This window comes from Anser brachyrhynchus (assembly GCF_964034855.1).
Source record: "Anser brachyrhynchus genome assembly, chromosome: 4".
NCBI classification, from domain to species: Eukaryota; Metazoa; Chordata; class Aves; order Anseriformes; family Anatidae; genus Anser; species Anser brachyrhynchus.
The window spans coordinates 11,568,295-11,578,594 of NC_137698.1; the positions used below are offsets into that span (position 1 = coordinate 11,568,295).

Consider the following 10,300-nt stretch of genomic DNA (forward strand, 5'->3'; position numbering starts at 1 on the left):
CTCTGCAAGGCAATTTCTGACCACCGTGACCTTGGCAGCCATAAACCTGTTGATATCCTGATCCTAGGATGCCTTCTGCTCTGTTTGTGACAAATTCCCTTTAGCCTTCATCCTGTGTTCAGGGCTACATGCATGTATTTTCAGCAAACATATCTGCACATTTTTAAAATCTGGTTTCCTCTGCTCCCTGGATAGTACTCGTATAACCTGGCACCTCCACATTCCCTGTTTGGGTGAGCATAGCTCCAGCTGAGGCACCTCGTACACCTTTTACTTCCTACCACAGTTCAGCAGTTGATCTTTACTTGTACAGTGAGAAGAGCAACTACCACACGGTATGCAAAAGGTCTGGTGCCTTAGAGAGAAGAAAAAGTATTAGGAAAAGCAAGGGAATTCTCTGAAACCTCAGCTACTCAGTCAAGAGCATTGGCTCATTTTGATCTGATAATGACTAAGTAAGGTAAGGAGGCCTTGTAATTACAGTAAAAGAAGCACAGGGAAAAAAAAAAAAAAAGAGAGAGAGAGAACAAAAACAAAAGAAACCTGTTCCCTGTTAATCTTATAGTCTCACACTTGTTGGCATTTTAGCTCACACCTTCCCATCAAATCCCTTCCTATCAAATTACTGACCACTCTAGGTCAGCCTTTCAGAGGTGCTAAATAGAGCTCTCCATTTTCACTTAAGCCTTTCAACTTGCCAATAAGGTCAACCACCCAATTAGTAAAATGATTATTGGTGCCCAGGTGCATTAATAAAGCCTTCTCTGAGACATACTAGAGCTGCTATTCTACAGGTTAAGGGAAGCTGTGATGGCTAGACCAAAGTTCTTGTATGGCTCAAACCTCTGCAGTGCAAATACCTTGGGAATACCTGACAGACTGCAATTTACTTCAGATCTTCTTGGGTAAATATCCTGAAGCCTTTCATTCTCTCTGTGTTTTTCATTTCAACATAAATCATGGAACTGGTTTATAAAGACAACCTGATTAACTGGGTTCCAGTCAAGGCTGCAGCAACTGCTGATTGTGTTAAGTGGGTAGGGTTTCCAGGTGTATAGTGCTACTGGGTGAGTCTTTGTGTTGATAAAGATACCCCCTGGCTCCTCCCTGTGCTGCCAGGACTGTGAGAAGATGGACTAAGGGCTGGAGTGGTAATCTGGATTCACCTTGTTACCAGAGCACTGCATGAAGATGCCTTTTGAGGTATCTCTGTGTATGTTGAGAGTTAATGACAAGACCACCATCTACAGGTAAGTGAAGATACTGGCCCCATCTTAGGTACTGTAGTATGCCTTCCACCCTTTTTCTGTCTTCTGATCTGTTTAGATCCATTTGAAACGGCAACCAGCAGAAGCTGGGATCCTATGCTGGGCCTCTGCTCCCTAGTATCATCTTCCATTTGCTAGAAGGCTGGACATGGCACAGCAACTCACCGTTTAAACTGTGTGTGGAGGAGTAATAATTAATGGATTTGGATTATTTTCTTCTTCTTTAAAGACTTGGCTGTGAAACAAGAATTACTGTACACAGAAATGGCAGGCACACACTCAGAACAAAAGAGACAGCTGGGAAACAATTTTATAAAATTTTAGGTGAGAGAGAAGCAGTGACTTTGAGGACCCCACAGGTGCATGAAACCTGACTGTAGCCCATCCTTTCCTTTAGGAGACTACTCAGCTGCAGCATTTAGATTTTTTTTTTCCTCAGAGATCTGGATGCAGTGATGCAGTGCAATTTAATCACAGGGAAAAGATCTCTGTGCAGTGGGCTATGCTAGCTGTTTTCCCTGCTGCAAGCACAAAATCCCACTTACAGGCCAATGCTTTTACATTTTGGTTTATCTAGTTTGATTCCTATAGCCAGCTTATGTTCTCTGTGGAAACCTGGGAATTTTCAGCACCTTTGAACATCAGGCTACCCTAATTTCCCTGTCTTCAAGTGCTTAACCAGACCTGCTTGAGCAGGCCCAGGGATTCCTAGAACTTCCCTGAGCTTAGAGAAAGCTAGAAAATTTAAAAGGGGGAGGAAATCTTCAGTATTTAAAGATTCTGCAAGTGTTGTTGTCCTACACCTTGCAATTTTAGCGGGTTATCCCTCTAAAGAATTACCAGGAAGAAGAGCCCACCATCCCCCTTCTGTATGGCAGCGCACAGGAAAAATGTGAGTATCCGTTACTTGCCTATCTTGGTTGCATTTTGTTTGGATATGAAGGTTTCAGGAGGGATGCACAGCAGATGGAATCACACTTCTTTGGCTCATGTGTTGCTTTTACTTTATCTGCTGCTGCAATTGACTTTCCATGAAGAGATGTCATAGACAATAACGTTTTTGACTCTGTCTCATGGGACATCTTCCGTAGCTGGCTAGGGAAAGTACCACAGAACATAAATAGTGGTTGGGAAATGATGCATAGGAGAATACTAGTGGGTTTGTCACTGAAATGCTGCACCAAGCAGGATGCTGCCAGGGTATGTCTTAGGTCTGGTTCTTGTCTGTATTTTCTGTTAAAAAGGCAATATGTCAGATTTTCAAATGAAAGAAATCTGAAAATATGTGCAAATAGAGGATATCATTAGCTGGTCAAAATAATCTTGACAAATTGGCATAATGGCCTGGAAAAACAGGATGTAATTCAACAACAACACCAAAAAAAAAAAAAAAGTAACTATTATTCCTATTTAGTCAGGAGTTATCACTACCGTATAGCAAGATGGCACTGGGTATAGCTGGTTTGGTAGCACTTTTGTTATGCTGAAGTTTAAAACCTACCTGCAATGAAGTAGTGTTCAACTTTACTCATGACTGGCAATATTTGAACTCTTCATCAGGGAGTGTAGTGATAGGACAAGGGTTAATGGCTTTTAACTAAAAAAGGGTAATTTTAGATTAAATAACAAAGCCTTCACTCAGAGGGTGGTGAGGCACTGGCACAGGTTGCCCAGAGAAGCTGTGGATGTGCCATCCCTGGAAGTGTTCAAGACCAGGTTGGATGGGGCTTTAGGGGCAACCTGATATTGTGGAATTTGTCCCTGCCCATGGCAGGTATAGAGGATCTTTAACATCCCTTCCAACCTAAATCATTCTGTGATGATTCTATGACCCTGTAATTCTATATAGAGCAATATAATAACTGGAGCATGGGGCCAGTTTTACATGAAGCATTGCAAGACAGATGAGGACCACCAGAGGTGGTGGCATAACCACAGTTAAGATTTTTAAGTACTGGCTTTTAAATGTCTATCACGGTAACATCAGTACAGCTGTTCCTGACTTGAGGCTGGAGATGGGCTGGCTCTTTCAGCCCAGATTTTCTTTGCTTCCATGCCACCTATTAGCATCAAGAGAAAGGGTCAGGTAGCATACAGCTAGAAGAGGTCTGTCTGTGTTTTTCTCCAAGGTGGCTTAGTGGGGCTATAGCTGACACAGATGTATGGCTTTAGCTCTGGGCTGAATTCCAGCTCATTAGCTCTCCTGAAGACTAAATTTCTGCCCGGGCTACAGGCGCTGTAACACATAGACAGTAGTGAGAGCCACACAAAGCACAAACAAGGGCAAAAGATAGACCCGCTGCTTTAGTCCCACCTATAGCGTTTATTACCCATAATATTGCAAAGAACATGTTCATGTTAGAAGACAAAGAGGAATACAGTCAATTTAGCAGCTAAAACACCAATGCTCCTAATCCTATCTCTAAGGCACCTGCTGCTAGCAGCAGTTGCAGGAGCTGCAGCTAGGATTTAAAGTTGGATGAAACATTTAAAGGAATTAAGTCATTTATATACCAAAATTTGTATTACTAAAATATCCCTAGGGATATTTCAAAGGCATAGATAACTGCAATTAAGGCAAACTAAATAAAAATCAGGGTTTGGCTTTTTTTTTCTTTGACAGAAGGATGCTGGGCTTGAGAGGACAGACTACAAAATCCTGTACTGGATTTTTCAAGGGTATTTTCAAGGGTGCTCAAGCCTCCAGAATGTGCATATCATTAATCAAGGAATATTTTCTGAAATGGCTAAGTAAACTAGGAACCAGCCTTCTGTTGGCTTTCACTAGCATCCATGTTTACACATTGATTTGTGAGCAGAAACAAAAAGCAAAAGCCATATAGGAAAGAGAAGGCAAACGTAAGAGAGGTGGTGATACAAACTGAGGAGGGAAATGCTTGACTTCACTTCTCTGACTGGTATTAATCTACACTTGGAATTATCTGCTTCTGTGAACTATGACTCGTAATTCAATCTTGTATGGCAGATGGGGCTCTGGGAGGCAGTAATACTGTAGGACACATAAGGCTAATTGTGGATAAATTAGATAACTTTGCTTGCTGTGGGGAATGCAGCAGACTATTTCTTTTATTTTTTTTGCTTCACACAGTGGTTTGCCATCATACAGCAAGAACATAAAGAGACAACAGGCAAAAACTGGTATTCCTGAGTAAGAGGTGAATCTCACTTGGCATCTGATCTGAACCTCACAACTAAAATATTGAAGTGATCAGCATTCTTTAATATTTTTATCCTCCTTTTGAGACCGGATACTTTTTCCCTGTCTTACAGAACTGTGCTACAGCAAGATTAAGATACCTCTCACATTTAGTAGACCGGAGCCTGCTGTAGATTTACATTATCATACTGTCCTAACAACTTTGTGGACTGCGTATATGCCCTCTAATTAAAGCCTTTGAACCTCCTTCTGTATGGAATTACTTAGGCATCCCTGAAAGCTACAATTCCATAGACAACCATATCCCCATGGAGACGGAAATTGTTTTTTACACCACTGAACCATCACAGCTCTGCTATGCTTTTACAAAGCAATACTTTGAATTTGCAGACCAGGAATGCTATGCATTTTTCTTACAAATGGCAACATCATTGGAAAGGGCCTTTATTAACAACATCAACATGTTCTTTCTGTGAGAACCATGACCTTCAAATACACTTCCAGCAGTAGTATTAGAATGGACGATAACTTCTAATTTATCATTGCTGGAGAAAATTCTCAACTGTATTTTCACAGCCAGCTCACCATGAGTCCTAGTTGTGTTTGTCCCCCTGCAAAGTAACTGGAGCAGAAGCTGTCACACACAGATTTTCTATTTTACAGTGACACCTGCAGTGTTAAGGGGAAAATGCCACTAGGAAGAGCAGTGCTCTTTGGTTGTTTGGTGCTGGGACTCATGCTCTGACAACTTTGAGGGCAGCACACACATGGTCATTCTTGAAAGACGGTTTCCAAAGAGCACTGGTCCACCACAAGTCATACAGTTCTGTTATAGGTTTGATTATGAGCAAGCAGTGCTTGCTCAGTGCTACTAAGCAAGCCAGAATTTATCCTCTCTGCTCCCCACAGTAAGGTGAAATCATATCTCATTTTGAAGCAGTGGTAGTTTAGAAGGCTTCCTTGGACTTCACTCTTTAGACCTTTAATTATGAATATATGTGATTCCTGTGTCTTTAAACAAGGTAGTGTTTGAAAGGTAGCTGTTGAAAATAAGCAGCTATTGAAAACCTGAAGTATAGTCCCTTCTGTGTGTTGGGGAATACAAATTCAGGGATTGACTTCATTGTCTACATCCCAGGCATGAGTTACTGAGAACTCCACGCAATGTTATTTTTATAGCTCTGGTGATGTTTCTGAAAGTCTACGAATTTTAAAAAATGACCATTCTGTCTTTTCATTTTGCTTGTGTTTTTTTTTCCTAGCCAAATTCAACCCTCACCTCAAACACACAGGTGCTGGCAATCCTTATCATAAAGAAAAACTAAGACAGAATTTTTTCCTGGAAGGAGAGATTTATTGTTAAGTTGATGACAAAATCTTCAACACAGACAAGCATGGTTCAGAATAAGTTTTTTTATTGTCCCCCAGCTGTAACTGTGCTATTCAGGTTGCAACTGCTGAGGTGCTGTGAATGTGTAATCTCACAAGATAAGCTCTTGAGGAAAGGGAATGCTTCATGAAAGAGGATCTGTGAACACCGCCTCTTGCACATTTGAAGGAGTGGGGCATTAAATATAGTTTCCAGAAGGAGCTGATGGCTGTTTCATGCTTGTTACAATTCATTCCCAAAGATTCAAGATCTGTCTTCTACTTTCCCTGCTTAGATACGTCATAATGAGCTTTTTGTGTACAGAAGTAGAATTTTATGGGAGTGTATATTGGAACAGCAATGACAACCATTTTTTTTTTACCTTGTATTCCTCTTGGAAGTGGGAGAATGAGACAAGATCTTAAAAGGACTAGATCAAATCTTGCGTAGCTAAAATACATATATTTTCCTCCTGTGCTACAGACCGTCATTTCTCACTGCTTCCATCCTCACATTTCTGAAGGGAGGTTGATTTATGGCACCTGGATGTGGCTCAGGTGAAACACTCTGCAATCTGTGGGCAGCAGAAGTTCTGCCCTCATCTCTGTGACTGCACCAGAGCCTTGGGAAAGTCAGAGATTTTTGTGTGAGCATAAATATTTACAGGCATGCCAGCAAATTCTTTACCCAGTTATTTTATTTAAATTATTTTAAGAGTCTTTGCTTTCCTCCTTTTTCTTCTCTGATCACCTCTATGCAATGGTCCAGCCAAGCCCTTTATGTGCAACGATGTTCGTGACAGGACAGCTTCACTCTTCCTAGTTGTCTGCAAAGGATCTACATGTCATACTAATTTATCATCTGCTAAAAAAATAATGACATGAATGCAAAGGGAACACATGTAAAAGAACAACAAGGTGACTATGTTAAAAAGATATATACTCTTTGTGGTAGAAGTTGGATTGCTTCAACTGAGAACTTGTGTTAGGGAAGCTAAGCCTGTTCTTTTCAGCCGGGAAAAAGTTCTGTCCCATTTCTCTTTTCTCATCCCTCTACACATTGTTAGTATTCAGCCAGAGTGTGTAGAAGGAAGGGGGTTTGAAGCAGTGACTGAACAATGACTGGGGGAGAGGAAGGAGTATATGAATTATATTTTAGCCATGTTATTTGTCCTAAACAGTAGATGTGCATAAGAGGAAATATGGGTATCCCTTCACTAGAGGGACGCAGAGCAGTGCATAAAGACAATTGAAATAGATATATGAAAATCCTAAAGTCCTCTGGAGAGACCAGGGCATCAAAAAAGAGATGTTCTAGGCTAAAAAACACAATTTACATTATGAAGTTGCCCAAACTTCTCTAGAGGCATGGTCTTGTTCTGTGATCGCTCTTCATGTTGTTGTTATCGTTTCTTCCCATGATTTTCTTTCATCAAACAAGTCACAAAGCAGGAAAGACTCTTTCATATCAGCCAAAGGAAGCTTGACCAACAGGATAGGGTCATGGATGAGGATTTGAGAAGCTTGTCACTGTTTCTAGCTTTAGTGGTAATACATTTCATTGCACTGAGTAATGTTATTTCTGCTGCTTGCCCCACCTTTTATCTCCAGTGCCTGTTTAGCCTCAAAACCCTCACGTTCAATGATGCTTTGCATGCTTGTACAGCACGCAGTAGTTTGGTGCCCTTAACTCAGTCTGGGCTTCTAGGTGCAGACAAATGATTAGCAAGAATAATAATCATCTAAAAGTAATGACTTTTGCTGCTATTGCTCATTTTTCTTGTGAAATCTGGACCTGTTCGATAATATTCATTTTGCTATTTAACTTTTGGAGACACCGTGCCTAAGTCACTACCTAAACCAGCTGAAAAGCAAGTGTGAGAACAATTTTTCCATATTACCTTGGTTCTTCCATTTTCAGCCTCTAAGAACAGAACAGATGTTTTCAATACCCGAAGCCAATGTTTAAATCTTCCAGTAAAGCCCATTTAAACTTCCAGTGAGGACTGTCAAGTGACAAATGAAGCTTTAAATTCTTTTTTATTTTGCCTGCACCAACTCTCCTCACCTCACCGTCATCTAGAGCTTGCAGCTGGTGTCTTTTGATAAATTCTCAGAAACCAGAGTAAAGCTTACCAAGTGGCTTCCCGAACACATGTTGAATGAAATGATAATGGCTTATTTCTCGTAGCAATAACACTTCATTTGAACTTTTTTTTCTTTTAAACTTGATTCCACACAGAGTGAGGTGACAGTTCAAATAACAAACACTGCACTCAGATAGTCACTTGGTAACAGTCACCTCCTGCCTGACTTTTTTTTTTTTCTGGGAGCCAAACAACACAGAGCAGTGCTGTGCAGATCAGTGGGGAGAGAATCAGGAGCAGAGGGCATTTAATGTGGAGGCAAATCATGAAGGGGGCAGGTTGTAGAAGGGTTATCTGACTATTTTGAACTGGTGAGAATGCTACATGTGACAAAGCAAAATTGATGAAGCCCTTGTTTTTTGTTAACAAACATCTATTAACAGGTACCTCTGTCCACAGAAGTACAGTATTTTTGGTAGACATGTGCCCTCATTTCTGTAAATCACCAATGGATGTAAACTGAAACAGGAAAGAAAACCTTGATCAGCACATTCAGACTGTAAGGGCAGTTGGTGTTTAGTATAATTCATGCAAATGTACACAGTGCTGTGCCTTGTTGCTGTGTCAGAGCAGGACCACCGGGCACCGAGTCTGCCAGAAACAGGTCCAGGAGCAGGTCCTACTGTCTGGGGGCTGAGGCAGATATCCTGTGAGGCTTTAGCAGGAGCATGGAAATATGCATACCAAATTCCTCTAGATGGCACAGCACCTTGACAAATCCATCAGTAAACACACTCCAACCTCTGGTGGTTTCCTGAGAACACTTTTCCTGCTTAATTGTAGATAATCACGCTAATTCCACTGCGATGCTGAAGCTCTTTCTTAAGGCAAGGTGGGCTGTGGTGTCCATAGCCCAGCCTCATCTATCTGACACTGAAGAGTCATATAGTATCATACTCATGGTATCTGCTCTGGGCATTCACCCACGGATGGAGCACATCCCACTGGAGGGTTTACCTTGCATGAGAGCTGGAAAAGAGGAAGCAGGAAAATGTGAGTGGTGTCTGTTTCTTCTTATTCTGCAGCACTTTTTGGGGGGATTTACTTTTCCAATGAAGAACTGTATTTTCAGGACTCCACAGTGAGCTGTGCTATTCACTTGGATTCATTCCTTGCTAACACAGACATATTTTTCATGAGAAAACAGCTTTCATGAAGCCACTAAGTGGCATTGCTGTCCTGTACCCTAAGAGGATCCTACAAAATTGTTCCTACAGAGCCACAAGCCAGGCTGTTCACTGCAAGAAAGCAATCTGAGCAAGCACATTCAGCTTTCAGTAATGTGACCTCTCTGGGATTAAAGTCACTCGTAGTGGTTTTGCTCAACTGGTAAGTCTCAACTCTTTCTGCTGCAGCTTCTGTCTTATTTATAGGATTGGATCACAAATTGCTTCAACTCTTCCTTCCTACAACACTCACCTTCCTTGTGAGGACAGAAGAGCTGTGTTTGTTTTTCTTTTAAACTTCAGCTGAGGACAGGTTCTGATGATAAATTTTCTTGTTTTTATGTCAAACCCTGGTTGGCAGCTATGCCACTGCACCCCGGTGAACAAGCACCTCCTTTTGCCTCCAAGAACAGTCCTAGGGACTGGTCTTGATTAAGCAGCTAATAACTATAATGATTATAACAACTATACTTCCTGGCAGACTTCCCACCAGGCTCTCTGCCTCCCCAGGTGTTGTGTTTACAGTAAAAACCACAGTAATCTGGGGGAAGGATCTAATCCTTACAATAAACAGGCCCATTGATGCTCACATTGATACAGCACACACACAAGATTTACAGAAAGCTGAGCAAATTGAGATATACACCAAAAGGGTGTATTTCTCTTGGTACATTTCCCTTGACCACTCAGTGCCCATCAAACGATAATGAATATGCAAACACTTTCTGATATGCACAGAAAGTTGTAGGCCCAGATTGCGCCAGCTGTACTTGAGCAGCGTTTCCCCCCAAAGTCACCTTGGCTGCCTTGCTAGGCTGAGAGTGTGTATAAATACAAATGAGCAAAACTGTTCTTCACCAAGGCCACTGCTGCTTTTTAACGTGTGAAATATTACAGATCATTTCCAGAACACTGTGCACAAAGCACACTGAGGATCTTAACAGAGTATTTTTAGATGTAGTATTTTTCAAGACACAATAGATCTGGAGTCAAAACCAAGCAGAGATCATTAATTTGTGATTGTACTGACTTCCTTGAGGGTGGCAGTTTGCTAAGGTAAAGAGACAGCTTATGTGTGATCTAAGATCATGCTGATTGCTTCTAGCTTACACTGTTGACTTATTTTGCACTGGATGTGCTACACAGGCACAAAGAAAAACTAAATAAATGTGA

The 10,300-nt window shown here is 41.3% G+C and overlaps 1 long non-coding RNA gene across 1 annotated transcript; it reads left to right on the forward strand.

The window, feature by feature from the left end:
* Window positions 1-714: 714 nt before the first annotated feature.
* LOC308194398 lies at window positions 715-6,190 on the forward strand. The gene is made up of 4 exons (XR_013950500.1): window positions 715-905; window positions 1,120-1,250; window positions 2,085-2,160; window positions 4,378-6,190. It is a non-coding gene; the product is annotated as an uncharacterized lncRNA (long non-coding RNA).
* Window positions 6,191-10,300: the final 4,110 nt, after the last annotated feature.